General features: G+C 43.0%; 1 long non-coding RNA gene across 1 annotated transcript; it reads right to left on the reverse strand.

The window, feature by feature from the left end:
- Positions 1 to 182: 182 nt before the first annotated feature.
- LOC135322070 (uncharacterized) lies at positions 183 to 27,817 on the reverse strand. Its single transcript, XR_010382379.1, has 8 exons — positions 27,706 to 27,817; positions 24,487 to 24,721; positions 20,744 to 20,857; positions 16,276 to 16,408; positions 2,170 to 2,351; positions 1,476 to 1,669; positions 881 to 939; positions 183 to 366 (listed from the first exon to the last, which is right to left on the reverse strand). It is a non-coding gene; the product is annotated as an uncharacterized LOC135322070 (long non-coding RNA).

The raw sequence follows: 27,817 nt of genomic DNA on the forward strand, positions 1-27,817 counted from the left end.
CTTATTTTGCAGTTGGCTTTAGTCCTTTGATAAATATGCAAGTTGAAAAACCTAATCTCTTCTTAGAAATGGTAAGTAGTACATTTATGTAAACTAAAAAAAAAAAGTGCAGTATACTGTATATACATATCTATATGCAATATAACATTTATGTGCAGTTGCACTGTAATAATTCTACCTAATAAAACTGGAAAAGTTGGGGGGGTGGTGAGGGAACAGACATACGGATCAAGGGAACAGAATATAGGGTCCAGAGAGAAAACCCACAAACTTCTGGTCAATTCATCTTCGATAAACAAGGCAGGAACAACATAGAGTGGAGTAAAGACAGTCTCTTCAGCAAATGACACAGGGGAAACGGGACAGCTGCATGGAAATCAGTGAAATTAGAAGACTCCCTCACACCGTGCACAAAAATAAATTCAAAATCGCTTTAGGACTTAAACATAAGACAAGACATTACACGCCTCTTTCAAGAACACATACGCAAAACATCTGACACACACGTCAGCAACACTCTCCTAGGGCAGTCCACCCCAGCAAACAGACATGAAGGCACAGATACACAAACCAATGGGACCAAACTGAATTCATCAGCTTTTGCACAGCAAAGGAAACCATAAGCAACACAAAAGGACAACCTATGAGATGGGAGAAAATATTCGCAAAAGATGAGACTGACAAGGGGTTAATTTCCAGAATATATAAACAGCTCATACAACTGAATAACCAAACATCAACCCAATCCAAAAATGGTCAGAACTAAACACACCTTTCTCCAGTGAAGACATACAAATGGTCAACAGGCATATGAAAAAAAATCCTCAGTATCACTAATTATCAGAGAAATGCAAATCAAAACTACAACGAAGTACATCACCTCGCACCAGTCAGAAAGGCCGTCATTCAAAAGTCCACAAAGGAGAAATGCTGGAGAGGCTGCGGAGAAAAGGAAGCCTCTGACACTGCTGCTGGGAATGCAGTTTGGTGCAGCCATTGTGGGAAACAGTAGGGGCATTACTCAAAAGACTAAAAATAGACTTCTCAAAAGCTTTTGATCTCTGTGGCAGGGTGACCAGCTCCCAAAGGCCCAGGCCTCACCCCTTATTCTGCCTCAGGTCAACTGTGACACAGAAGGTCCAGGGTGGCCTCCACCGGCCAGGCTTGTCCACCTACACAGGAAGGCCACAACCTGAGGGCCAGTGGGAGGTGCTCCCTGGCTGTCCAGCTGCCTCCCACCTCCAGAAGTTGCACCCGCTTTCCCAAACCCGGGTATAAGCGGCAGCAAAGACTACTAATGAGGGGGCTGGGGCACCACGAACCAGGGCGGGGGACCGGACCCGCCTCAGGGTCCTAACAGGACATGCGGCCTGGATCTCACCCACACACCCCTCCCTGTGTGCCTCCCCAGCTGCACAGCCCAGGCCTCACCCGTAGGCTCCCTGACCTGCACGCCCCCACCAGCGCCCCCTTACCTGCCGGGTGAAGGCAGCAGAGGCCACAGAGGCGGCCCAGATCCGAGGCCGTGTTCCTCCACGGGTAGCTGGTCCAGGAGAACAGGGCTCCTGCCCAGTTTCCACTGCTCTGGGCGGGCTCAGACATCCAGGCTTGCATGCCTGCCCCGCCTCGCCTCTGCTGGACCACAGAGGGGAAGCTCAGGCTGGGGTTCCTGCAGTGTGGGACAAGGAGAGTGGGGCTGGGTGGGGCCGGGTGGGGAGGGCTGGTGGGGAGGGCCGAACCTGCGGCCCGCCCCTCCAGGTCCCCAGCCCCAACGCCCCCACCCTGCCACCGACTGGGTCCTGATACTCAACCAGTACCACCACGGGCCCTGGACCAGGCCACACCCCCAGCCGCACCCCCTGCTTGCAGTGCCCCACCCAGTGACTGCCTCCTCACCTCTGGCCAGGCCTGGTCCCTGACCTGGACCCCCAAGACAAAGCTCCTTCTCCTTACACTGAGGTCCCTGCCCTCACACTCCCCACACACCAAACTGACCCCTCATGCCCCACCCGGGGTCCCCTCCACCATCTCAAGATGGTCCCCCTCACCTTTCACCCTGGGACTACCGCCCACCCCTCAGTGGGGTCCCCTCACTCCCAGCAGCCCTTCACCCCTCAGCCTTTCCCCCCTCGCCCCGAGTGCACCCCTAACCCAAGCTGACCCTCTCACCCCTCACCCCGCGCGGGCAGGGCAGTCCAGCTCCAATCACCATGGTGACAGCCACCAAACAAGGATCCTGAGCGTGTGCGGGGTGCGCAGTCAGCTGTCCCAGGCTCAGGGCGCGGGCAGGCGGGGCTGGAGGCAGCTGCAATTCCTCAGCTTGCAAAGCACTTCTCCCTGTCAGCCTGCTCCTGAGAGGCAGGCGCGGGGCGGTTTAGGGGACTTGGCAGTGGCAACAGCAGGATTGGGGCTGCCACACGCTATAGTAGGTATCTGCTCCCATTTCTCACGTCACCGCTGCAGCCCCCAAACACTGAATGCACAGTGCCCGCCCCTCAGGAGCAGCATGACCTGAGGACAAGCCTCCAGGGAACCTGGGGCAGCAGAGGCCACCACCAGGCCAGGCCCCTGGGAAGATGGGAGCAAACCCACAGGGAGGCACAGGGCAGCCCCCTTCTCCCGCCACCGAAGCTGCCTCCTCTCAGTCTTCCTCGCTCCCTAACCAAACTTCACAGGCCTCCAGAGAGCAGGCTGACCTACACATGTGAGTCCTGCAAACCTGGGGCAGCAGAGGCTGCCCCTAGGCCAGGCCACAGGGGAGATGGCACTAAATCCAAGGGCTTGCAGGGGGAAGCCACCCTCCCACCACCCCCGTCCCCTGACCACAGCATGTCAGCCTCCTAGGAGGTGACTGACCTAAAGACAAGGGTCCAGTGAACCTGGGGCAGCAGAGGCAGCTCCCAGCCCCGGCCACAGGGGAGATGGGAGCAAATGACTGGCTCCCGAGGGGCAGCCCCTCTCCTCCCACTGCCGCCGTTACCTCTGCTACCATTATCCTAGCCCCCTGAACGCACTGAGCCCGTGGTCTTACCAAAGTGGGTATACAGGAAACATATCTCAACATAATAAAACCTATTTATAATAAACCCACAGCCAGCATAATACTCTACCAAAATACTCTGCCAAGAAAAGCTGAAAACCTTGCCACTAAAATCTGGAACAAGACAAAGATGCCCACTCTCACTACTTCTATTCAATGTAGTATTGGAAGTCCTAGCCAGAGCAATAAGACAACAACAAGAACAACAACAAAAAAGAAATAAAAGGGATCTAAATTGGAAGAGAAGAGGTAAAACTGTCATATGTGTGGATGACATGATACTATATATAGAAAACCCTAAAGGCTCCAAACAAAAACGACTAGAGCTAATAAAACAATTCAGCAAGGTAGCAGGACACAACATCAACATACAGAGACCAGTGACATTCCTTACACGAAAGAAATAATTCCTTTTAAAACTGCATTCAAAAAAAATAAAATACTTAGGAATAAATCTGGCCCAGGAAGTGAAAGACATAGGCAGAGACCTACAAACCACTAACTAAGGAAATTAAAGAAGACCTAAAGAAATGGAAAGCTACCCCATGTTCTTGCACTGGAAAAATTAATATGGTTAAAACGGCCATACTACCCGAAGCATTCTACAGATTTAATGTGATCCCTATCAAACCACCCAGGACATTTTTCACAGAATTAGAACAAATCATCCTAAAATTTATATGGATCACAAAAGACCCAGAATTACCAAAGCATAACTGAAGAAAAAGAATAAAGCTGGAGGAATAACCCTCCCAGACTTCAACAACACTACACAGCTACAAACAGAACAGCATGTACTGCTACAAAAACAGACCTACAGGATCCATGGAACAGAATAGAGAGCCCAGAAGTAAACCCACAAACTTCTGGTCAATTAGTCTTTGACGAAGGAAGCAAGAATATACAATGGAGTAAAGACAGTCTCTTCAGCAAATGGTGTAGGGAAAACTGGACAGCTGCATGTAAGTCAATGAAGTTAGACTACTTCCTCCCACCTTACACAGAAATAAATTCAAAATGGCTTAAATACTTAAACATGTAGACAACACTATAAACCTCTTAGAAGAAAACAAAGGCAAAACATTATCTCACATACTTCTCAGTAATCTTCTCCTAGGGCAGTCTACTCAAGCAACAGAAACAAAAGCACAAATAAACAAACAAATGGGACCTAACTGAGCTTATTTACAAGCTTTTGCACAGCAAAGGAAACCATAAGCAAAACAAAACGACAAACTACAGAATGGGAGAAAACATTTGTAAATGATTCAACTGACAAAGACTTAATTTCCAGATTATATAATCAGCTCATAAAGCTTAATAACAAAAAACAAAGAATCCAATCCAACAATGGGCAGAAGATCTAAATAAGCATTTCTCCAATGAAGACATACGAATGACCAATAGGCACATGAAAAAATGCTCAGTATCACTAATTATCAGAGAAATGCAAATCAAAACTACAATGAGGTATCTCCTCACATCAGTCAGAATGTCCATCACTTAAAAGTTCATGAAGATAAATGCTGGAGAGGGTGTGGAGAAAAGGGAACCCTCTTACACTGCTGGTGGGAATGTAGTTTGGTGTAGCCATTATGGGAAACAGTATGGTAATTCTTCAAAAAACTAAAAATAGACTTACCCTATGATCCAGCAATTCCATTTCTGCTATATATCCAGAGGGAACTCAAATACAAAAAGATACCTGCACCACCATATACAATAGCCAAGACATGGAAGCAAGTTAACTGAATTTTCAGCAACAGATGACTGGATATAGATGTGGTATATTTATCCAATGGAATACTGCTCTGCCATAAAAAAGGATAAAATAATGCCATTTGCAGCAACATGGTTTGACCTAGAGATCATCATTCTAAGTGAAGTGAGCCAGAAACAGAAAGAAAAATACTGTATGGTATCAGTTGTATGTGCAATCTAAAAAAAAGACACTATGAACTCACCTACAAAACAGAAGCAGAGTTGCAGAGTTAGTAAACAATCTTACAGTTACCAGGGAAAGGGGTGGGGGGAGGATAAATGTGGAAGTTTGAGATTTACAAATGTTAGTCACAGAAACCTACGTTCAGTATCTGATAATAACCTCTAATGGAAAAGCCACTACAGCCACCAACTGAGGAAGCAAGAGAAGAAAGGTAAGTGAGCTATCCTGGGCTATAGCCCAGTACTCCTAAAGTCCTGGGCCCGCTGCTGCACTGCCCCCCGACCACACGGCGCCCTCCTCCCAGGAGCAGATTGACGTGAAGATATGCGTCCTGCCAACCTGCGGCAGCACAGCCCGCCCCCAGGAGAGATGGGAGCAAGTCCACCTGCCCCATGGGGGCAGCCCCCCTCCCCGCCGCCTCCTAACTGCACCGCCACTGCTTCCTGGGAGCCCACTGTCCTGGAAACCAGTGTCCCAGGAACCTGGGGCAGCTGCAAGGAGAGGCGCGCTACCCCTGGTGAGCTGGGCGATTTGCCCCCATCTCCCCTGCGGCATGGCCTGGGCTCAGCCTCTGCTGCCCCAGGTTCCCGGGACTCAAGTTACAGGTCATCCTGCTCCAGGAAGGCAGGCGCCCTGCCGTCAGAGGGCTACTGAAGTGATGGCGGGATTGGGGCTGCCCCGTGCAAGTGCGGGGATTTGCTCCCATTTCTCGCTGTCGCTGCCGCCGCCCCCGCACACTGACCACACCGAGCCCGCCTCCCAGGAGCAGACTGACCTGTCACCTGTGACCCGCGAACCTGGGGGAGCAGAGGCAGCCCTCAGGCCATGGGGGAGATGGGAGCAAATCCACAGGATCCCAGGGACAGACCCCTCTCCCCGCTGTTGCAGATGATGATGCCGCCCCCGCCCCCGCCCCCACCCCCAAATAGCAAGCGTCTGCCTCCCAGGGGCAGGCTGACCACCAGACGTGCACCCTGTGAACATGGGGAAGCAGAGGCCGCCCCAGTCCAGGCCGCGGGGGAATAGGGAAGAAAATCCAGGGGCTTGCACAGGGCAGCCCTCATGCCACCACGGCCACCGCCGGGACCCGCGACAGCAACGCATCCTCATCCCAGGAGCTGGCCGTGGCCTGAAGGCCAGTCGGAGATGCTCCCTGGCCGTCCAGAGCCCTCTCACCTCCCGGAGCTTCACCTGCTTTCCCAAACCCGGGTGTAAGAGGCAGTGAAGACGCGGCGTTCAGGGATGACTAATGTGGGGAGGCGGGGGGGGGGACCACGAACCAGGACAGTGGCCCCTGACCCGCCTCAGGGTCCTAACGGGGCGCGTGGCCTGGGCCTCACCTCCGCACCCCTCCCTGTGCGCCTCCCCAACGGCACAGCCCAGGCCTCACCCGCCGGCTCCCCGACCTGCGCGCCCCCACCAGCGCCCCCTTACCTGCCTGGCAGCGGGAGCAGAAGTGAAGGCACGCGGCGGACCAGACCCCAGGCCGCGTTCCTCCTCGGGGAGTTGGTCCAGGAGCACTCGGCTCCCACCCAGCTTCCCACGCTTTGGGCGCGCTCCTCCCCCTCCCGCCCGCAGCGTGGACGCTTGGCTGCAGCTCCTGCAGTAGGGATGCTGCCAGTGGGGCCGGGCGCTGGGGTGGCAGGGCGGCGGGGCTGGCCAACCTGGTGGACCAGGCCGGCTGGGTCCCCAACCCCAACGCCCCCACCCTGCCACCCACAGGGTTCGGGCACCCAACTAGAACCACCACAGGAAGCTAATAAAGTTCCAATAACGAACACCAAATAAATGAAGATCTATCAATTGTCAGGCAAAGAATTCAGAATAGGTGTCCACTTACAGAAGTTTAGTGAACTACAAGAACACACAGGCAGACAGCTAAATAAATCAGGAAAACAATGCATAAATAAAATGAGACATTCAACAAAGTAATTTTAAAAAACTATAAAGAACTATATGTAGAGTTACGTATATAACTACAGAATTTAAGAAAGCAAGAAAAAGTAAACCATAGAAAGTATATTTAAAGCAATAATGGCTCAAAACTTATTGGGGAGAGAAATGGACATCTAGACCTATGAGGCCCAAATAGCTTGAACCCAGATGGGCCTACATCAAGACCTCTTACAATTAAACTGTCAAAAGTAAAAGACAAGGAAAGAAATTTGAAAGCAGCAAGGAAAAACATGAGAAACAACATGTGAAGAGACCCCGTAAGACTATCAGTGGATTTCTCAAGGGAAACATTTTAGGCCAGGGGTGATATATTCAACACATTGAAAGAAAAAAATAGTGAACCAAGAATTTTACACCTGGCAAAGCAGTCCTTCAGAAATGAAAAAGTAACAAAGCCCTTGTCATTCTAAAACCATTAAAACTGAAGGAGTTTATCACAACCAGACCTGCCTTACAAAAAATGCTGAGATTTCTTTGTGTGGAGGTAAAAAGATGGTAATAAAATTTGTGAAAACGTAAGAAAGGATAAAACTTACTGTCAATAGTAAATACATATTCAAAATCAGAATCTGTAATATAGTAATGGTGATGTGCAATTCACTTACAACTCGTCTAAAAGCTAAAAACCAAACATAGTAAAATATTCATAACTACAATGTTATTAGTTATAAAATATAAAATAATTGTAACATCAATAATTAAAATGTGAGAACAAGAAGAAATAAAAGTATAAAGTTTAGTAATGCTATTGAAAAGTTAGGTTTTCATCAATTCAAAAGAGTGTTATAATTTTAAGATATTTTATGTAATAATTAGGGGAAAACCTGTAGTAATTAAACAAAAGAAGATGATACATCAGTCAAACAACGTTAATACCAAAAAACATCAGAAGACAAAAAAGCAATAGAATACAAAATAAGTAACAATACATTTGCAAAGCAGCCAGAAATCATTTAACAAAATGACAGTAGAATGTCCTTATCTATCAATAATTCTTTTAAATGTAAATAGATTAATTGTTTCAATCAAAAGTCATAAAATAGCTGAAAGGATTAAAGAAAAAAACAAGTTTTAATGATACACTCCCCATGAGAACTTGCTTTAGCCTTAAAGACATGCATAGAGTGAAAGGAAGGAAAAGATATTTTAATTAAATGACACCTCAAGAAAAGTGGAAGTAGCTATACTTAAATCAAACAAAATATATTTTAAACAAAAATGATATGAAGAGAGATGGTCACTGAATAATAACAAAGAGGTCAATCCATGAAGAAGGTATCACATTTGTACGTATTTATGCACCTAACGCTGAAGTGCTCCAACATATGCAGCAGAACTAATGGAGCTAAAAGGAGAAATAACAGCAAAACAGTACCAGCTAAGAACTCTAATACCCCACCCTCAGCAACGGACAGATCATCTGGACAGGTAATCAGTGAGAAAACAGCAGATTTCAACCAAAAAGACATATAAAGAACTTTCTATCTGACGATGGCAGAATATAAATTCTTCTTAAGCAAAATGAAACATTATCTATGACAGACCATACACTGGGTCACAAAACAACTCTTAGCAAATTCAAGAGGGTTGAAATCATACTAAGTATCTTCTCTGACTACAATGGTATGAAAGTAGAAATAAATATCTTAAGGAATTAAAAAAAGAAAAAAAACTGAGTCAAAAGTAAGGGAAGGAAGGAAATAATAAAAATTAGAGCACAAATAAGTGAAATAGAGAACAGGAAAACAATTTTAAAAGATTAACAAAACGAATAGGTTCTTAAAAAGTTAAACAAAATTGACAAATCTTTAGCTAGACTAAACTAGCCAAGGAAAAAAGAGAGAAGGCCCAAATCATTTTAAATGAAGGAGACATTTCAACTGATACCATAAACATAAAAAGGATAAGAAGCTACTTTGAACAATGATATTCTGGACAACCTAGAAGAAGTGGAAAAATTCTTAGAAATACACATTTCAAAACTGAATCAGGAAGAAATACAGCATCTATCTGGCTAAATACTAGCAAGCAGACTGAATCAGTGATCAGAAATCTCCCAACGAAGGAAAGCCCAGGACCAAGTGATTTCACATTTTTTTATTTTACAAAACATTAAAAGAAAAAGTTAATGTCAACTCTTCACAAAAAAGCCCAGAGGAGAGAAGACTCCAAAACTCATTCTACAAGGTCAGCATTTCCCTGATAGCAAAGCCAGAAAAGGCCATTACCAGCAAGGTAAACACAGGCCAATATTCCTGATGATGGTAGATGCAAAAATTATCAATAAAATAGAGAAAAAATGTGATGATGAATATATATATGTTCATTTATAACTGAAAAATTGTGCTCTACACTGGAATATGACACAACATAGTAAAATGATTGTAAATGAATAAAAAATGTTAAAAAATTATCAATAAAATACTTTCAAATCAAATTCAGCAGCACATTAAAAAGATCACTTACCATGATCACGTGAGATTTATCCCAGAGAATCCAGGATGGTTCAACATATGCAAATCAATTCTGTGATAAATTACATTAATAAAATGAATTTAAAAATCGTATAATCATCTCAATAGATGCAGAAAAAGTAGCTGACAAAATTCAAAATCTGTTTAAATAAGCACTTTCAACAAACTAGGTATTGAAGGAACACACCTAACTACAATAAAGGCCATAGTGATAAGTCTACAGCTAACATCATACTTAATGGTGAAAAGTTGAAACCTCTTCTTCTAAAATCAGGAAAAAGACAAACATGTCCATTCTCACCACTCCTATTCAACACAGTACTTGAAGTTCCAGCTAGATCAATCAAGAAAGAAGAAATAAGCCCCAGAATTGGAAAGGAAGAAGTTGTAAATTGCCTGTATTTGCAGAGGGCATAATTTAATATATAGAAAACCCTAAAGACCTACCAAGAAACTTAAATCTAATCAACAAATTTAGTAAAGTTGCAGGATACAAAATTAACATTCAAAAATCAGTAGCATTCCCATACACTAACAGTGAATTATCTGAAAAACAAATAAAGAAAACAATTTTATTTATATTAGCATCAAAACAAACAAAAAGACTCAAGAACAAATTGAATCAAGGAGGTGAAATCTCTCTACACAGAAAACTATAAGACATTGATGAAATAAATGGAAAAAGACACAGATATATGCAAAAGTATTCTATGTTCATGGATTAGAAGAATTAGAGGAGTTTTAAAATGTTTATTCTGCCAAAAGTAATCTGTAGAGTCAGTGCAAACCCTATCAAGGTTCTAAAGACATCTTTACATCCTAAAATGTATATGGAACTACAAAGACCTCAAATGGTTAAAGCAACCCTGGGAAAGGATGAAGTAGAAGACATCACATTTCCTGATTCCAGGCTATTTTACAAAAATATAGTGATCAAAACAGTATGGTACTGGCATGAAAACAGACATAGTCCAATGGAACAAAATTGAAAGCCTAGAACTAAATCCATGCATACAGCCAACTAATATTTGACAAGGGAGCCAATAATACTCAATGGAGAAAAGACAGTATCTTCAATAATTGGTGTTGGGAAAAGTGGATATTTACATGCAAAGGAGTAATACTAGACTGATATCTTATACCACGACCAAAACTTAACTTGAAATGGGTTAAAACATGTAAATGTAAGATCACAAGTCCTAGAGGAAAACAGAAGAGAACAAGCTCCTTGACATGGGTTGTGGCAATTTTTTGGATGTGACACCTAAAGCATAAGCAACAAAATTTAAAATAAACAAGTAACACTCTGTCAACTGAAAAAAACTCTACACAACACAACAAAAAATCAATGAAATGAAAAGACAAAATATGGGATGGGAAATATGTGCAAACCATGTATCTCATAAGGGGTTAATATCTAAAATATATAAAGAACTCATCATACAAATCAATACCAAAACATCACAAATAATCCAGTTTAAAAATGGACAAAGGACCCACAAAGGTATTTTTCTAAAGGAGTAATATGAATAGTTGACAGGTACACAAAAAAATGTGCTCAACATCACTAATCGTTAGAGAAAGGCAAATTAAAACCACAGTGAGATATCACTTCATACCTGTTGAAATGGCTAGTGTCAAAAAGACATGAGATAACAAATGCTGGTGAGAACTTGAAAAAAAAAAGGAACTGCTGTGCACTGGTGGTGGGACCATATACCAGCACAACCACTATGGAAAATAGTATAAAAGTTCCTCAAAAAATTAAAAATAGAACAACCATATGATCTGGTTATTCCACTTCTGGAGTATGTATCTGAAGGAAATGAAAACACTATGTCAAAGAGATATCTGTACCCCGATGTTTATTGTAGCATTACTTACCAGAGCCAAGACATGGAAATGACCTAAGTGTCCATCAAAAGATGAATGAATGAAGAAGTGGTGATATCCATCTATGTATCTATCTATCATCTATCTATCTATCTATCTATCTATCTATCTATCTATCTATCTATCTATCTATCTACCTAATGGAATATTAATCAACCATCAAAAAGGAGGAAATCCTGCATTTGTGACAACTTGGATGGACCTTGAGAGCACTGTGATAAGTGAAATAGGTCAGATAGAAAATGACAAATACTGCATTAATTTACTTACATGTGGAATCTAAAACAAATGAATTAACTCATTAAAAAAAAAAAAAGAGATCATACTTGTGGTTACCAGAGGCCATGTGTGAAGGAAAGGAAGAAATGAATGAACTTGGTTAAAAATAAACTTTCAGTTATAAGATGAATAAGAACTAGGAATGTAATTTACAACATGATGAGTATAGTTAACACTTTTGTGTGGTATGTATGAAAGTTTTTAAGATCATAAATTCTGAGTTCCCATCAAAAGGAAAATTATTTTTTTTCTTCTTTGTATCTATATGAGATGAAGGACATTAAATTTGCTGTGTTATTCCATGATACATGTAAGTCAAATCATTATGTTGTAGATCTTAAGTTTATATAGTGGTGTTTGCCAATTATACCTCAATAAAACTGGGGGAAATATTTACATCAAAAAAAGAGTGAAAAGAAGCAACAAATTTGGAGTAGAAAGATTTCAAACTCAGAATAAATAAAGAATTCTCATAAATCCATAAGAAAAGGACATCCAATCCAATAGAAAAAATGGCAGATGTCTATTAGTCATTGCCTTAATAATATTGCACAACAAGCAGGTGTCAGACCTCAGTGGCACACAAGAATAAGTGCTTATTTCTCACTCATGTCTGCGGGTCAGCTGGGGCAACTCTACACTATGTGTTTCATTCTAGGGTCCAAGCTGGTAAATAGTATAAAGAATGGCTACTTGGAGTTTTTAATCTCATGGCTTGGCCAAATGCTCTAGTGGGCCAGCCCAGACACACAAGCACACTTCAAGTTGTTATTCACATTACTTTCATTTATATACCACTGGCCAAAACAAATGGCTGACCAAGCCCACCAGCTAGAGGAAGTAAACCACACCCCTTCCAGCAGAATGCTGTACTCATCTAACAAGGACATCTGTAACAATATTACAGGGGAGTGAAAAAATCAGTCAGCTACATACAAGAAAAGGAATTTTACAAATTAACAAATCAAATGATGAGGAAATACATGAAAATTTGCTCAAAACCATTAGCATCAGGAAAGAGGAAATTCAAAATCAAAATAAAGTATCAACTTACATCTATCAATTTAGCAAAAAATGAAAAGTTCAATGCCAACTGCTGGCAAGGATGAAGAACAATGGAAATTCTTGTAAAGTTTTTCAACGTTAGGAAAGCAAATTGTCTTTATCTACTGAAGTTCAGGGGGCACATATTCTACATTCCAGCAGTTATACCTCTGGGTATAGAAAGTCTTGGCACATATCCCTATAAACATATACTGTAAGAAATGTTATAGTTGTGTTTATGTCATACACACACACAAACACAAAGCAAACCAGAAATACTGGGAACACACGAGGTGCTCATCATGGAAGAATAGGTGGATGGATAAATACACTATGGAAGATTCATACAACATTCCATTCAGGAAGTGAAAATGGAAAACTACTTCTACATATTCCAACATGGATGTAACTCACTAAGATAATGCTGAATAATGAAGTGATAAAATAACATAATTTCCAGCTACAGTTAAAAGATAGAAAAGTAAAGAGTCCATCATTTAGGAATATATGAAGTGAAGTATTTCACATATTTTTTTTTACACAGGGAGTAAAATATAATAAGATATATATGATACTGAATACATAGAGCAATTCTTAGTCTAGAGGTAAGAAACACAAAAACCAAGTGGGAACTGAAACACAATCAGGGAGAGGCACGTGGTGGATGTGTGGGGATGTTCATTTTCATTGATCAGGGGTATACATGCCTATCACCACTGCTATTATTGATACATTTATTTGTATCTTGTGTGTATATATGTCATAAATCTTCATTTGTATCTTATAATTTAAAATATATAAATAATATGAAATAGTGATTAAGGATGTCTAATTCATTTGTCCCTTTAAAGGAAATCTAAAAGTTATTTTTTAAAGAGTTCTTTTGAATTCGTTTCTATTTTTACAAATTATTCCATGTAAAATCAAATAGAAGTAGATTGAAATAGAAATATACATTGAAATAAAATATAAATAGAAATATACTGATTGAAATGGAAATATACATCTAATACACTAATAATTAGAGTTAAAATTCTACTCATAAATAATCTAATGCAAGTATCAACTCAATTCATTATGTATTTCAAGTGACATGCTTCAATTCTGTAATTTAAGGAGTCCTGGTTATTCCTCTGTGCCCATTGCCACAGTCCCTGGTTACAGCCACCTCTTCCCTTTCTTTAATGGGCTTTGATTTCTTTAATGGGCTCTGGGCTTTAATTTAGGCCAGATGTGTCCTTCTATCCTTTCCCAGCAGATCTTTAGTCCCGTGGGTAAGTTGCTTCTCTTGTGTGAACTACGTTTCCAGAGGCCTCAATGCTCCTTAATGGGCTTGTAGGACCAGTCATTTCATAAGAGGGCAGCAAGCCCATTAGGGAAGGAGAATCGTTCCTAGTGCTGGATTGAGGGTTGAAATTTATAGTCAGTTTTACAGGTCACAGATTCATCATCCCATACACACACTATCCTCTCTCCCAGAGTTTGATTATCCTCCAGGGCATTTTGCTCAGAGCTTCAGTCTTCCAAAGTGCACCCGTCACATCAGGCCTTGGTCTATCAGCTTCAAACCAAAATCTTGTGAGGTTTATCTAGCGTTTCTTTTTTATTCTTACTGTGTAATTACTATAAATAAACTTTCATGTGGAAAAGAAAATAATTAATGGTATAGTATTCATTGCTAAGAAAGGAAAAAAATCTTCAAACAACACATTGGACATGCTTGTAGATGAATACCAGGCAAGCCAGAGACCAAAAAGTACTTCCAGAAAATTTCTTTCAGCATAGCTTTATATTGAAAAGAGTGAGCAATGCAAAAGTGCATTTGCTTTGCTGTGCTCAAACTTTCTTTGAAGATTTATTGTTATATAAATGAACTGGAAGTTCTTGAACATGTAAGATCTCATGAAAACGCATTAATGAACATACATGCAAAACTGTTTAAGTGAGAGTCACATTATACATTTCTAAGTTGCTCCAGGTCAACTTTTCCACTGAAACAGCAACTGGATCTTGAAAATTTGTCCAAAGATTAGTAGAGGAATAAAGCTAATTCTGTACCCTAAAGAGAAAAAACAAAGGTGTTCGTCTACTAGGAATGTTGTGAGGGACCAATAAGCACATAGCCTGTTTTATCATATTGATATTTTTAGTGATCAGTCATCATCAAGGAATCTACAATGGTTTTTCTTCTAATTAGTGAAAGTGACTACCTTTCCCTAAGCACATTCTAGAGTTTTCTCTTAGGATTCAACTAATCAGTCACAGTGCTGTGACTGTCACCCTGTCCTCAGTGTTCTCAGGAACAATATCCCACACATCCTTGGATAGAGAAGACTACAGAATGCGGTTGGGGGAAACAGTCTCTTTAGAAAAACGGTTCTGAACTTCAGTCCTGTGCTTAAAGAGGGGACACTAAGAGAGATTACAAATCCATGTTCTTCAAGTTTGACTAGCAGAGGATAAGGTCAATTTAAATTTCCCCTTGGTGGGAAGTGCACATTTAGGGAAAGCACAAATACTAAAACTGGAAAGATACATTAGCATGGCCCCTGAGCAGGATACACACATATTCATGAAGCGATCCAGCATCAGACCTAAAATCATAAAAACTCCTACAATAAAACTTAAGCATAAACAACTTGACTTCAGTCCTGATGATGATATTTAACGTTAGACACTGCAAAGCAAAGGCAACAAAAGCCAAAATAAACAGCTGGGGTTACATCAAACTAAAAGGCTTCTGTACAGCAAAGAAGACCATCAGCAAAATAAAAGCAACCTACTGAATGGGAGAAACGATTGGCAAACCCTATTTCTGACAAGGAGTGAATATTCAAAATACATAAAGAACTCATGCAACTTCATAGGGAAAACAAGCAATCTGATTTACAAATTGATGGAAAATCTGAATACCCATTTTTCCAAAAGAGACATGCAGACAGCTAACAGGGACGTGAAAAGGGACAAAACATCACTATCATCAGGGAAATGCAAATCAGAACCACAATGAGAGATCACCTCACACATGTCAGAACGGCTGTCAGCAAAAAGACAAGAAATAATAAGACTTGGCAAGGATGTGGAGAAAAGGGAACCCTGGTGCACTATTCATAGGAATGTAAATTCGTGTAGCCATGATGGAAATATGGAGAGTTCTTAAAAAATTAAAATAGATCCATGGGATCCAGCAATTCCACTTCTGAGTATTTGTCCAAAGGACATAAAAACACTATGAAGTGATAACTGCACCGCATGTTCATTGCAGCATTATTGACAATAGCCAAGATACGAAAATAACCTGAGTGTCCATCAGTGGATGAATGGATAACAAATGTGATTCTCACACACACACACACACACACATACACACACAGAGGAATATTATTCAGCCATAATAATTCAGCCACTTTCCCAAACCCACATATGAGCTGCAGCAAGAAAGACGCAGGATTCAGTGATTACCAATCTGGGGGAGGGGGGGACCCCAACCAGAGCAGTGGCCTGGGACCTGCCTCAGGGTCTGCATGGGGACACGGGGCCTGGACCTCACCTAAGCACCCCTCCCTGTGCGCCTCCCCAGCTGCACAGCCCAGGCCTCACCCGCCGGCTCCCCGACCTGCGCGCCCCCACCAGCGCCCCCTTACCTGCTCGGCAGCGGCAGCAGAAGCGACAGCAAGCGGAGGCCCAGACCCCAGGCCGCGTTCCTCCTCCGGGAGCTGGTCCAGGAGCTCCCGGCTCCCGCCCAGCGTCCACACGCTCTGGGCGCGCTCCCGCGTCCTATGACGAAGGAGGCAAAAATATACAATGGAGAAGAGACAGTCTCTTCAACAAATGGTGCTGGGAAAACTGGACAGCTGCCTCTAGATCAATGAAGTTAGAATACCCCTTCACGCCCTACACAGAAATAAATTGAAAATGGCTTAAAGACAAACATGGAGACAAGACACTATACACCACTTGGAAGAAAACATAGGCAAAACATTACCCGACATACATCTCAGCAATGTTCTCCCAGGGCAGTCTACCCCAGCAATAGAAATAAAAGCACAAATAAACAAGTGGGACCTAAGTGAACTTATAAGCTTTTGCATAGTAAAGGAAACCATAAGCAAAACAAAATGACACCCTGTGGAATGGGAGAAAATATCTGTAAATGTTTGACTGACAAAGGCTTAATTTCCCAAATATATAAACAGCTCATAAAATTTAATAACAAAAAACAAACAACCAAATGGCAGAAGATCTAAACAAGCATTTCTCCAATGAATACTACAAATGCAAAATAGGCACTTGAAAAAACGCTCAGTATCACTAATTATCAAAAGAAATGGAAATCAAAACTACAAAACACCAGTCAGAATGCACATCACTCAAAAGTTCATGAATGATAAACGCTGGAGAGGGTGTGGAGGAAAGGGAACCCTCTTACCCCACTGGTGGGAAGGTAGTTTGGTGTAGCCATTATGGAAAACAGTAAGGAAATTCCTCAAAAAACTGAAAATAGATTACCCTACGATCCAGCAATCCCACTCTTGGACATATATCCACATGAAACTCTAATTCAAAGAGATACATGCACCCCAGTGTTCATAGCAGCACTATTTACAATAGTCAGGACATGGAAGCAACCATCCATCGACATATCAATGGGTAAAGAAAATGCTGTATACATACACAATGGAATATTACTCAGGCATAACATGGAATGAAATAATGCCATTTACAGCAACATAGATGGACCTAGAGATTATCATACTAAGTAAATTAACTCAAAGACAAATATCATATGATATCACTTATATCTGGAATCTAAAAGAATAACACAAATAAGCTCATTTGCAATACAGAAAGAGACTCAGAGATGTAGAAAACAAACACGGTTATCGGGGAGAAGGCGGAGGGAGAGTTAAATTGGCAGTTACACATAGGTGGTGTTACTAGACACAAGATAGAAATCTTAGGCACAGTGTTCTGTCAGAGAAATATTCTTATGCTCAGAGAGTCATGCATCTGCTAAATATTTAATAGATTTGTAAAAAGCTGTTTTCTTAGGTTTCTTTAAGCTTGTCTATAACCACTGTTCTAAGACAAAATAGAGAATCCCTTTCACTATGCATGTAAAGTCTTCCTTCTGTGTCAGGGACACATAAATACATATGGCTGTTGCTACTAGTTATGTGAAAGAAACTTTAAACTTTAGTCAGAGTGTTCCTGCACTCTGGAAAGGAAGTTACACTCAGTAAGTGAGGCAGGCAGTCAACTGATAAAAGGACGTGTAGAAGTAGTGTTTGCTAGGGAACTTAAGACATTTTTCTGCACCTTGTATTCTAACATTCCATAAATGAGGAAGCCTGCCCAGATGCATGTAAACCCTTGTTCCCATGTAGATAGATAGATAGATAGATAGATAGATAGATAGATAGATAGATAGATAGATAGATAGATGATAGATAGATAATCACACTTCTTAAACAATCTATAAAAGTAGTTTTAGACACAGTGTTTCTTTCAGTGACAGAAAGTTACACACAATAAGTGAGGCGAGGATTAAGTAGTGTAACAGACGTGTAGAGTTAGGTTTTCTCAGCTTACTTGGAAGCTGAGTCATATCAAAACCTTTTAACAGTGAATGGATGTAAAGGCCTTTCATAGTATGTATAAAAAGTCCCATTGAAATGTTGATTATGTATAGATGTTGTCTTGAGCCCCATGATAGAAATGGGAGACAGTGTTCTTTCAGAGCTATATGGCTGTACAGAATGAATCATGCACCTGTAAATTAAGAAATCTCTGGACACTCCTTTCCAAGGCTTCTGTAAGCTTTGCTATACATGGTGTTCTAAGAAGCAGAGAATGAGAGCGTCCTTCTCTCTGCATGAAAAGTCTTGTTTCCACACTAGGTATATATAAAGAGATACAGATGTATAGCTGCTGTAACTAACCATATGAAAGAACATTTAGGCACAAAGTTCTTTCAGGGAGAAGCTGTACCCAGTAAGTGATGCATGTAGTTTTAACAGTGAATGGAGATGAAAGTCTTCCTGTGTGAACGTAAAACAACAAGATAGACAGAAAACTTAGACACAACGTTCTTTTGGAGAAACACTGTTACACATAGTCATCCCCGCGGTGAATCACTTAACATTATTTATAGAATCTGATTTTACAGACATCTCCAAGCTTTGCCATATGCAGTGTTCTTACGGACAATAGGTGTGAGCTCCATCACTCTGCATGCGAGGTCTGTCTTTCATGCTACATAGACAGGCACACCTGTTGTAACTAACTGTAGGAAAGAAATTTTAGGTGCAGTGTTCTTGTAGTGAATGAATCAAATAACCAGCGAGTGATACACACAGTCGAGTGAGTGAAGGACCGGTGGCTGTAGGTCTTCTCCTGCTACATAGAGGCTATGCTACATCCAGGTTGTTAAGCAGCCTTGGATGACAAAGCCCTTCATCTGCATGTAAAAAACTGTACCTGGATTAGATATGTGGCCTTAGTGGGACTTTACAGAACAAGTCTGGACATGGCGTTCCTTCAGCAGAGCTAGTGTCAGTGAGTGATGCTGGTAGTGACGTGTTTGGCAGACTTGTCCAACTACTGCTTCTCGGGTTTCCTGGAAGCTGAGTCAGAGCCAGGTTTTAACGGTGAAGATATGCAAGAGCCTCTCAGGAAAGTCTTGCTTGAATGTACCTTATACACACATGCTGTCACTAGCTACGCAGTAAAAGTACAGGCACAGTGTCCTTTCAGAGAGACGCTGTTGTATCCAGAGTGTCTCGCATGCAGTGAGTATTTAAACAGATTTATAGAAGCTGTTTTCCTGGGTTTCTTCACACTGCTATTCTGTGTTCTAACAAAAAATAGGTGAGAGCACCTTCCAACCTGCATCTAAAATCTTACTCCCATATTAGATACAAATAGCTGTCCTTAGTGTCTCCATGACACAGACCTTAGGCAGAGTTTTCTTTCAGTGGAAGGAAGTTTGCCCAGTGAGTGAAGCATGAGGTGAGTGAATAAAGGGCCTGTGGCAGCATTTCTTTCCTTGCTACGCAGGCGCGTCCCGCTGCCCAGGGCTCTAACAGCCCTGACATGAGCAAGCCTTTCCATTGCGTGTAAAGCCGTGCTATCACATTCAGTGTAAGTACAGAGTTGCTAATAGTCCATGAATGTAGGTTTAGACAGTCTCCTTTTGGTGAAAAAAAGGACAAAAATGTGCAGGCTGACAGCGAGTGGTTCAACAGGCCTGTGGGATCACTGATGCCCACGCTGCCTGGGCGCTGGCTCACGCCTAGAACTCTGCCCCTGGGTGGGCGGCAGGGACGGTCTGCGTCCATGTAAACTCCTGCTCCCGTGTTCCTTATACTTAGAGGTTCTTACCTCCTGGCTTGCAAAAATCCTAGGCACAGAGTCCTTCCAGAGAACTACTGTTAACTCCAGAGTCATGAGGTAGTGAATCTTTTAAGATTTAAATGCTATTTTCTCAGGTTTCTTTAAGCTTCCCCGTAGCCAGGGTCCTAAAAGGAAGTAGACGAGGGGCCTTTCAGCCTGTATGGGGACGCGTGTAGTTTTTCATATTTATACACAGATGTGTGCAAACTAACAAGCTTGTGTATATCTAATAAGGGAACGAGCTTTTACACATACATGAGGAAGTTTCTCACTTGGGGGCTGGCTGAGCACAGCGAAGAGGTTTCTCTGTAGCAGGCAGAGCTCTGCTGCTCAAGGTCCTCTGTTCAGTTGAGCGTGTACATCACTCACTGGGTATAAGCTCCATTCACTGGAAGAGCACGGAGCCTACCATTTCCTTCATAGCGCTGCTAACAGCTGTCTGTCTGTAACACGGAATCAGGACCTTACGTGCAGGGTGAAAGGAGCATTCATCTCTTGCCAGTAAGAAAATGGTTTATACCAAAGCTTGAAGAAGTATCAGAAATAAGCTTCTGTGAATCTGTTAAATGACTTACTACGTGCATGACTCTCTGTGTATAAAAATGTTTCTCAGAAAGAACAATGTGCCAGTGGTTTCTCTCCTGTGTCTAGTAACAGAATCTCTCTATATGAAATATGGGAATAAAACATTCAGGCACTTGGAAAGCTTTCACATACCTTCCCTCTTAAAACCAAGGTGTGAATCATCTTTCAGGTGGCCTTGGAAACTCGTTCTGCGGGTCTGATGCAGCGTTCACTGCCAGCTTCACTCACTGCGGGTACTTCCTGCCACTGAAAAGTCACAAAGTCAACACCCTCTTGCAGAGTAATAACAAGCGCAATGCATAACTAATAATGCAACAAGCTGCTACATGCCGGTGAGAGGGATTTGTTGTCCATGAGCTGTTAGAACACTGGGTGCAGGGCAGCTTCTAAGTAGCAAGAAAAGCGCTACTTACAGGTTCTTTATTCAACTGACTACACGCACCACCCTCTGGGAATAACTTGCGCTCACTGGGAGAAATCTCTCCTAAAATGTCTTTCACACAGCTAGTAAAAACAGCTACAAACGTGTAATATGGAAGCCAGATTCCCCATACAGGCTGAACGGTTGCCTCCTCTACTTCCGTTCAGGACACTGGCTGTAGGGAAGTAAAGGAACTTGAGAAAACAGCATTTAAATCTGTTAAAAGATTCGCTACCTGATGACTCTCTGGATTTAACAATAGTTCTCTGGAAGGACTCTGTGCCTAAGATTCCTACAAGCCAGCATGTAGGAGCCTCCAGCTGGACGCTGAGTCATACTGAGAGTGGTAACAGTGCATGGGTGCTGAAGCCTTTCTGACTGCGTGTCACACGGTTTCCACATTCTCTGTGTGTGCAAGTTCTTAGCAGCTACGTGGAGGGCATCGTGAACTCAGAGTTCTTTCACAGAAATGCTGTTATGCCCAGAGAGTCGTACATATATTGAATCTCTTAACAGGTTTCTAGAAACTGTTTTCTCAAGTTTCTTCAAGCTTCACTATACCCAGGAAACATGTGAGATCCTTTCACTCTGTGTAAATTTTGCTTCCACATTAGAGTTTCAGAGCTCTTGTTCCTAGCTATATGAAAGGAACTTCAGACGCGCGTTCTTTCAGTGAACTGACATTATGCCCGATGAGAGGTGCATGATGCCAACTGCCTAAGGACCTGGATCAGCACTGCCTCTCCTGCTCCTCAGAAGCTTCCCTGTACCCCATGTCTGAGAGCCCACAGGTGAGAAAGTCTTCCCCTAGTGGAAATTCTTGCCCCCATATTAGGTATATACGGACTTGGTTAAAACTAAACTAAAGACATTTTAGACATAGTGCTCTTTTAGGAGAAAAAAGGCACCTACGGTGTGAGGCTCGTGGGGAACTGTTGAACAGACCTGCCAAAGTGCTGTTCCTCAGGCCACTTGGATGCTGAGTCACATCGAGACGTTTAACACTGAATGGATGAGAAAGACTTTCCAAGTCCTCTCCCCATGTTCCCAACATACAGATGTTCTTACTGACTACGCGGTAGGAATCTGAAGCTCAGAGTTCTTTCACAGAAACGTTGGTAGATTCAGAGTCATGCATGTAGTAAAAAATTTAACTATTTTCTCAGGTTTCTTCAAGCTTTGTTATACCCAGTGTTCTGACAGGAAATACAAAGGACATTTTTTCACTTTGCATGCAAAGTCTTCTGTGTTGGAAGCTGTTGTCACCACCTATAGGAGAGAAATTGTAGACATAATGTTCTTACAATGAAGAAAGTCATGCTCAGTGAGGGATGTATGTAGTCCAGTGAATACGGGCCCTGTAATCTTTCTCTAATCAGAAGCTTAGTTACAGCTTGTGTTCTAAAGGCCATGGGTGAGAAAGCCTTTTTTCTGCACGTAAAAATTTGTTCCTGTATCACACACATATAGACTTACTAGTACTCTATGGAAGAAAGTTTAGACGATTCTGTCAGTCACAAAAAGTTAGACTGTGAATGAAGCTAGCAGTGCATAGATTAACAGCCCTGGAAGGTTCATTTTCTCTGGCTGCTTGGGTGCTTAGCCATACCTGATGTTTTATCAGTGAATGGATGGGAAAGCCTTTTCCAGGGCATGTAAAATCCTGTTCCTAGATTTTCAATATTTAGATGTTCTTGCTGGCTACATAATAGAAATCTCAAGCTCAGAGTTTTTTTCACAGAAATATTGTTATTTCCAGAGTTTAAAGCATGGACTAAATCATTTAACAGGTGGAAAGAAGCTGTATTCTCAGAATTCTGAAAGGTTCCCTTGTCTACCTCACCATGCCCAGTGCCCTTACGGGGAACAGATGAGACCGCCTTCCGCACGGCTTCGAAGCCTTGCTTTCATGGTGAGCAGAGTGCTGCTGTCACCAGCTGGGACGCAGGACCTCTTAGGCACAGTGTCTTTCAGGGGAAGCGTTGCACCCAGTGAGTGACGCACACAGCTAACTGAATGGAAGACCTGAGGCAGCAGAGCTCTTGCTAATGAGACGTTGTTACAACCAATGATTTCACAGCCAATAAATGACAAAGCCAATCCCTCCTCATTTAAAAGAATGTCCCCACATTAGATATATGGAGACTTTTGAATAGCACTAGGAAAGAATGTTTAGACACTGTTCTTTCCTTGAAAAAAGTGACATGCAGTGAGTGAAGCTTGTGGTGAGTAGTGCAAGAGACGTGTAGAACTGCTGATTCCCAGGCTACTTGGATGCTGGATCACAGCCAGTGTTTTAAGAGTGAATGTTTAGCAAATGCTTTCCTAGTGCTGTAATAGAGAACAAATCTGACTCTACATTGGATCCGTTCCTTTAATTTTAACCAGTGTGCCTGCCCTGCTTTCCAGGTTTAGTCTTCCCAGCTCTGGACATTTTGTGAAACAATGTTGCCTTTAGCCTGAAGTCTACAGGAGAGCCTATTCTCGGGGCTCTGACCTTTAAGGACGGTAGCTCTTCTGCACTTACATTGAGAGAGCAAGTTGCAAACCTCAGAATAAGCTTTGTTTTGTTGGAGGTTTTACAAGGACAGCATGACCTGACCCACATGGATGGCTGAAAGAACAAAGAATGCCTGCAGCAAGAAGTTTGCAACAACCAACCACACCCTCTCCCCTGTTTTGTTTTGTGAATAACATGAGCCTGTATTCTGACTGGAGCAGGATGGCTATCCAAGACATTAGTCTGTCATCCTCTGGGTCTGCCGGCCTTTGCAAATAAACTCACTATTCCTTGCCCAAACACCTCGGCTGTCGTGCGGCGAGCAGAACGAGTTCCGATTGGGTAACTCTCCCCTGTTTGTCGCAGCATCAACAAAGCTGATGCCAGTGGAGTCCCTTCTATCCTGAAAGGGGCAGCAGTTAATTCTGATGGGAATAGACACTTTACAGATACGAGTCTGCCCACAGGACCTCAGCCAGCATCTCTAAACAATGTTGAAACCACCAATACAGGGTCGCACATGGTATCACCTCAGACCAAGGGACCCACTTTATGTCAAAAAGAGCAGGAGTGGGCAACACGGCCAGGGGACCCACTGGGTCTGATCACATGATCAGGCACCAAGCAGCTGTTAGGACCACACCTCCACCAGTGATCCAGTGTCAGCCCAGGACGAGCTGCCCTCCCCAAGGAAGCTGTGTGTATTCACGTCAGTCACATGTATGCAGTGCTCCATCACCGACAGAACTCAGGACAGAGGAGCAGAAAGGTGAAAGGAGGCCCTACCCTGACCGAGCGACCCACGTGAGGCCCTGGTGCTTCCTGTCCCTGCAGCCTCCGCTTCCCACCCTGGTTGAAAAAGGTGAGAACACTTCTACCAGGGCACATGGCACTCCAGCTGCTATCCGAGCCCTCTGGGATCTGCAGGTCAGCACCTGGACGGGGATGACTCACCGCGAGGCCTGGGAGGAGGGAGACTCGGTGTCGACAGGGAGGGCAGGGAAGGGTGCGGTCTCGGGTTCTGCGTGGCCTTCTCTTGCTGCTCTCCGGCCCTGTGTTGGTTGCGTGGAAAAGTACAGCAGGCAAGACCCAAAAAGGGGATGCTGACCTCTCTGGGATGAAGGTCAGGGTCATACATCCAGGCAAGACACTGAGACCAGCGGAGGCGCCAAATGATGGTTAGGGGAACCTACAAAAGACAGAACAGGAGGGGACAATGAGTCCTTAGACAGATAAACCATTGTAAGTTTATCCCAGGAAGTGAGACCCCCCGGGGCGCTGGAGTTGCTCCCAGCGCACACCAGAGAAGTAGATCTGAACGGAGCCTCCAGGACCACCCTCCAGGATCCCAGAGCACATCCCTCGGCTGCAGGCAGCACAGGTACCAGGAAGCAGCTCTGAGGCCAGTCAGAAGGATCACCTCCTCTGAGGATGGTGGCTCCGCCCAGGGTCCTGCCCCCTTCAGGAGCAGCCCCACCTCCAGCGACAGATGGATGCAGGGGCTTTGGGCTCAGCCCTACTGCCCCAACTTAGGACAATTCTGGAGGGCCCTTCCAGCCCGAGAGCTTTGTCCCTTCCCGCACCGCTGCAGCTCAGACGCGACCCTGGGACCCACTGCAATACATGGGAGGCAAGAGGGCCCAAGGCTCCCAACAGCCACTCTCAGCTCAGTTCCACCAGAGGTGACTAGTTTCTACAGCCCTGTCACCTAATTACATTCAGAAAAGGGGAGGGGGAAATCTAAACTTGACATAGCTTGGCTTTTTCACTCCTCATTTCATGGCAGGAGGTTATAGAGCCAAAGGTTTGTAAGAACCATCCTGGTGTCAGATGAACATGACAACATTGATGGGGAACACACAGCTGCTGCCTTGAAGCCCCCTTTTGTGAGAGAGAAGAAACGACAGTGTGAGTTCCCTTTAGCTCTGAGAATGAGATGTTAACTGGTCCTGCTGTGGAAAATTCATTCAGAAACTAGTCAGCTTTCTTGTTTCAGGGAGGGGGGGAAGGTAATTACGTTTGTCTATCTATTTTTAATGGTGGGACTGGGGATTGAACCCAGCACATCGTGCATGCTAAGCACATGCTCTGCCACTGAGCTCTACCGTCCCCCCTAGGAAACTAGTCAGAAGTAGAAAGGGCCAAGAATAGCCAAGACAATGTTTGCAGAAGGAAAACAAGAAACAGAGCTTTTCCTACTAGACAGCAACACCTTTTTAAAGGTGCAGTAGTAATTAAGGCAGCGCGGTTCCGATGTGAGAAGAAACAGACCAACGAATGGAAGAACCGTAAGGTGGACTCATACACACGTGGAGACGATTTACAGCAGGGGTGGTGCTTCGGGGAAGGGGGCAGAGGGCGGTCCTGTGAATAAAGGATGCCAGGGCCACTGAATACAGACCACTTAAAAAAGAAATGGAAACAAATGTGATGCTTCCTCATACAAAAGTCAACTGCTGAGAGGGGGCAAGGAAGCAGCTGTGGTTATGAAGAAGGCAACATCGAGGATCTGACTGTGACGGTGGACACACAGACCTACATAGGTGAGAAAATTGTGTAGACCCTAATTCACACACACACACAAATGAGTGCAAATGAAACTAGGGAAGAAAGCCCGTGTCAATGTCCTGGTTGTGAAGGTTTACAACATTTCCTCAAAATGTCACCATTATGTGAAGCTGGGAAAAGTGTAAAGAATCTTTCTGGATTTTTATTATTATATTTTTATTTATTACTTTATTTGGGGGGAGGTAATTGCATTTTTATTTATTGATTTTTAATGGTGGTACTAAGGATTGAACCCAGGACCTTGTGCTTGCTAGGCACACATTCTTCCACGGAGTTATCCCCTCCCCCTCTGGACTATCTCTTAAAACTGCATGGGAATCTGCAATTAACTCAATACAATTTTCTATTAAATTCAAGGTACAGGCAGACCTCAGAAATACTGCAAGTTCAGTTCCAGACCATGTGGTAAAGCAAATGTTGCAATACAGCAAGTCACACAAAGTTTTGGCTTCCCAGTGCATGTAAAAGGGACCCCTATACTTCACTGTAGTCTATAGATGTGAAAGAGAGTTGTCTAAAAAAACAACATGCACACCTTAATTTAACAGTATGTTTGGTGGGAAGAGGGCAGAGCTCAGTGGTAGAGCTCGTGCTTAGCATGCACGGGGCCTGGGTTCCATCCCAAGTCCCTCCATAAACAAACAAACAAACAAACCTAATCCCCCCCCAAAATAAATAAAAATATTTTCTTGCTAAAAACTGCTGACCATCACCTGACAAGGCAGGATTACCACAAATCTGTAATTTGTAAACTAACACAGTGTGTTCAAAGTAAAATAAAGCAAAGCACAGTAAAACACCGTACACCTGTAAGTTAAATTTTAAATGCAAAAGGCAAAACTACATGCGTGTGCCCCGGGAGACTGCTACAGACTGAGCTGTATCCCTTCCCAAAGTTCCTTTGTAGAAGCCCCACCCCCAGTGGGGTTGTACCTGGAGAGGGGGCCAAATTAAGGTTAAGCAAAGTCCTCAGGGTAGAGCCTTAATCTGATAGGACTGGTGTCCTTCTAGGATGAGACACCAGAACCGCTCTCTTCCCCACCCCTCCACTCCTCCTCCTCAGCTCATCCAAGGCCATTTGGACCCAGAGAGAAGGCAGCCATCTGCAGACCAAGGACAGAGGTCACTCCAGAAACCACCCACAGTGGCACCCTGGAACTTGAACTTCTAATCTCCAGGACCGTGAGAAAATAAACATGTTATTCTGTTATTGTATCCTGAGCTGATAAATACCCTGAGCTGATAAATACAGAAACATACACAAGACTGTTCAGTGTCATATTCATTACACTAGCCCAAACTGGAGAAAACCCAAAAGCCCATCAATTTCAGGATGGATAAATGATTAGTGATATAAATGTATATATACGAACATAAATACAGTGAAAGACTACACAACAAGGAACACAGGACTATAAACCAACTATACTTCAATTAAAAATAAAAAAATAAAGGAAAAAAAAGACTACACAACAAGGAGATAAATGAAACACAACTACAGGCAATAAAATGGATCAATTTCATAAACCATGCTGAATAAAGTGATGGACACAACATCATCCAATATGTATTTTTCTACTTTTTCAGAAATAAAGTAAAACTTACATATAATGTGCAGGAGCGAATGCTTAGATGATAAAGCTAGAAACAGAAACAAGGAAGTGATTACTATAAAAGATATTAGCATTTCTCCAACTGGTTTTAATAAACTGTTACA

Source organism: Camelus dromedarius, chromosome 1 (genome assembly GCF_036321535.1).
Source record: "Camelus dromedarius isolate mCamDro1 chromosome 1, mCamDro1.pat, whole genome shotgun sequence".
In the NCBI taxonomy this organism is placed as follows: domain Eukaryota; kingdom Metazoa; phylum Chordata; class Mammalia; order Artiodactyla; family Camelidae; genus Camelus; species Camelus dromedarius.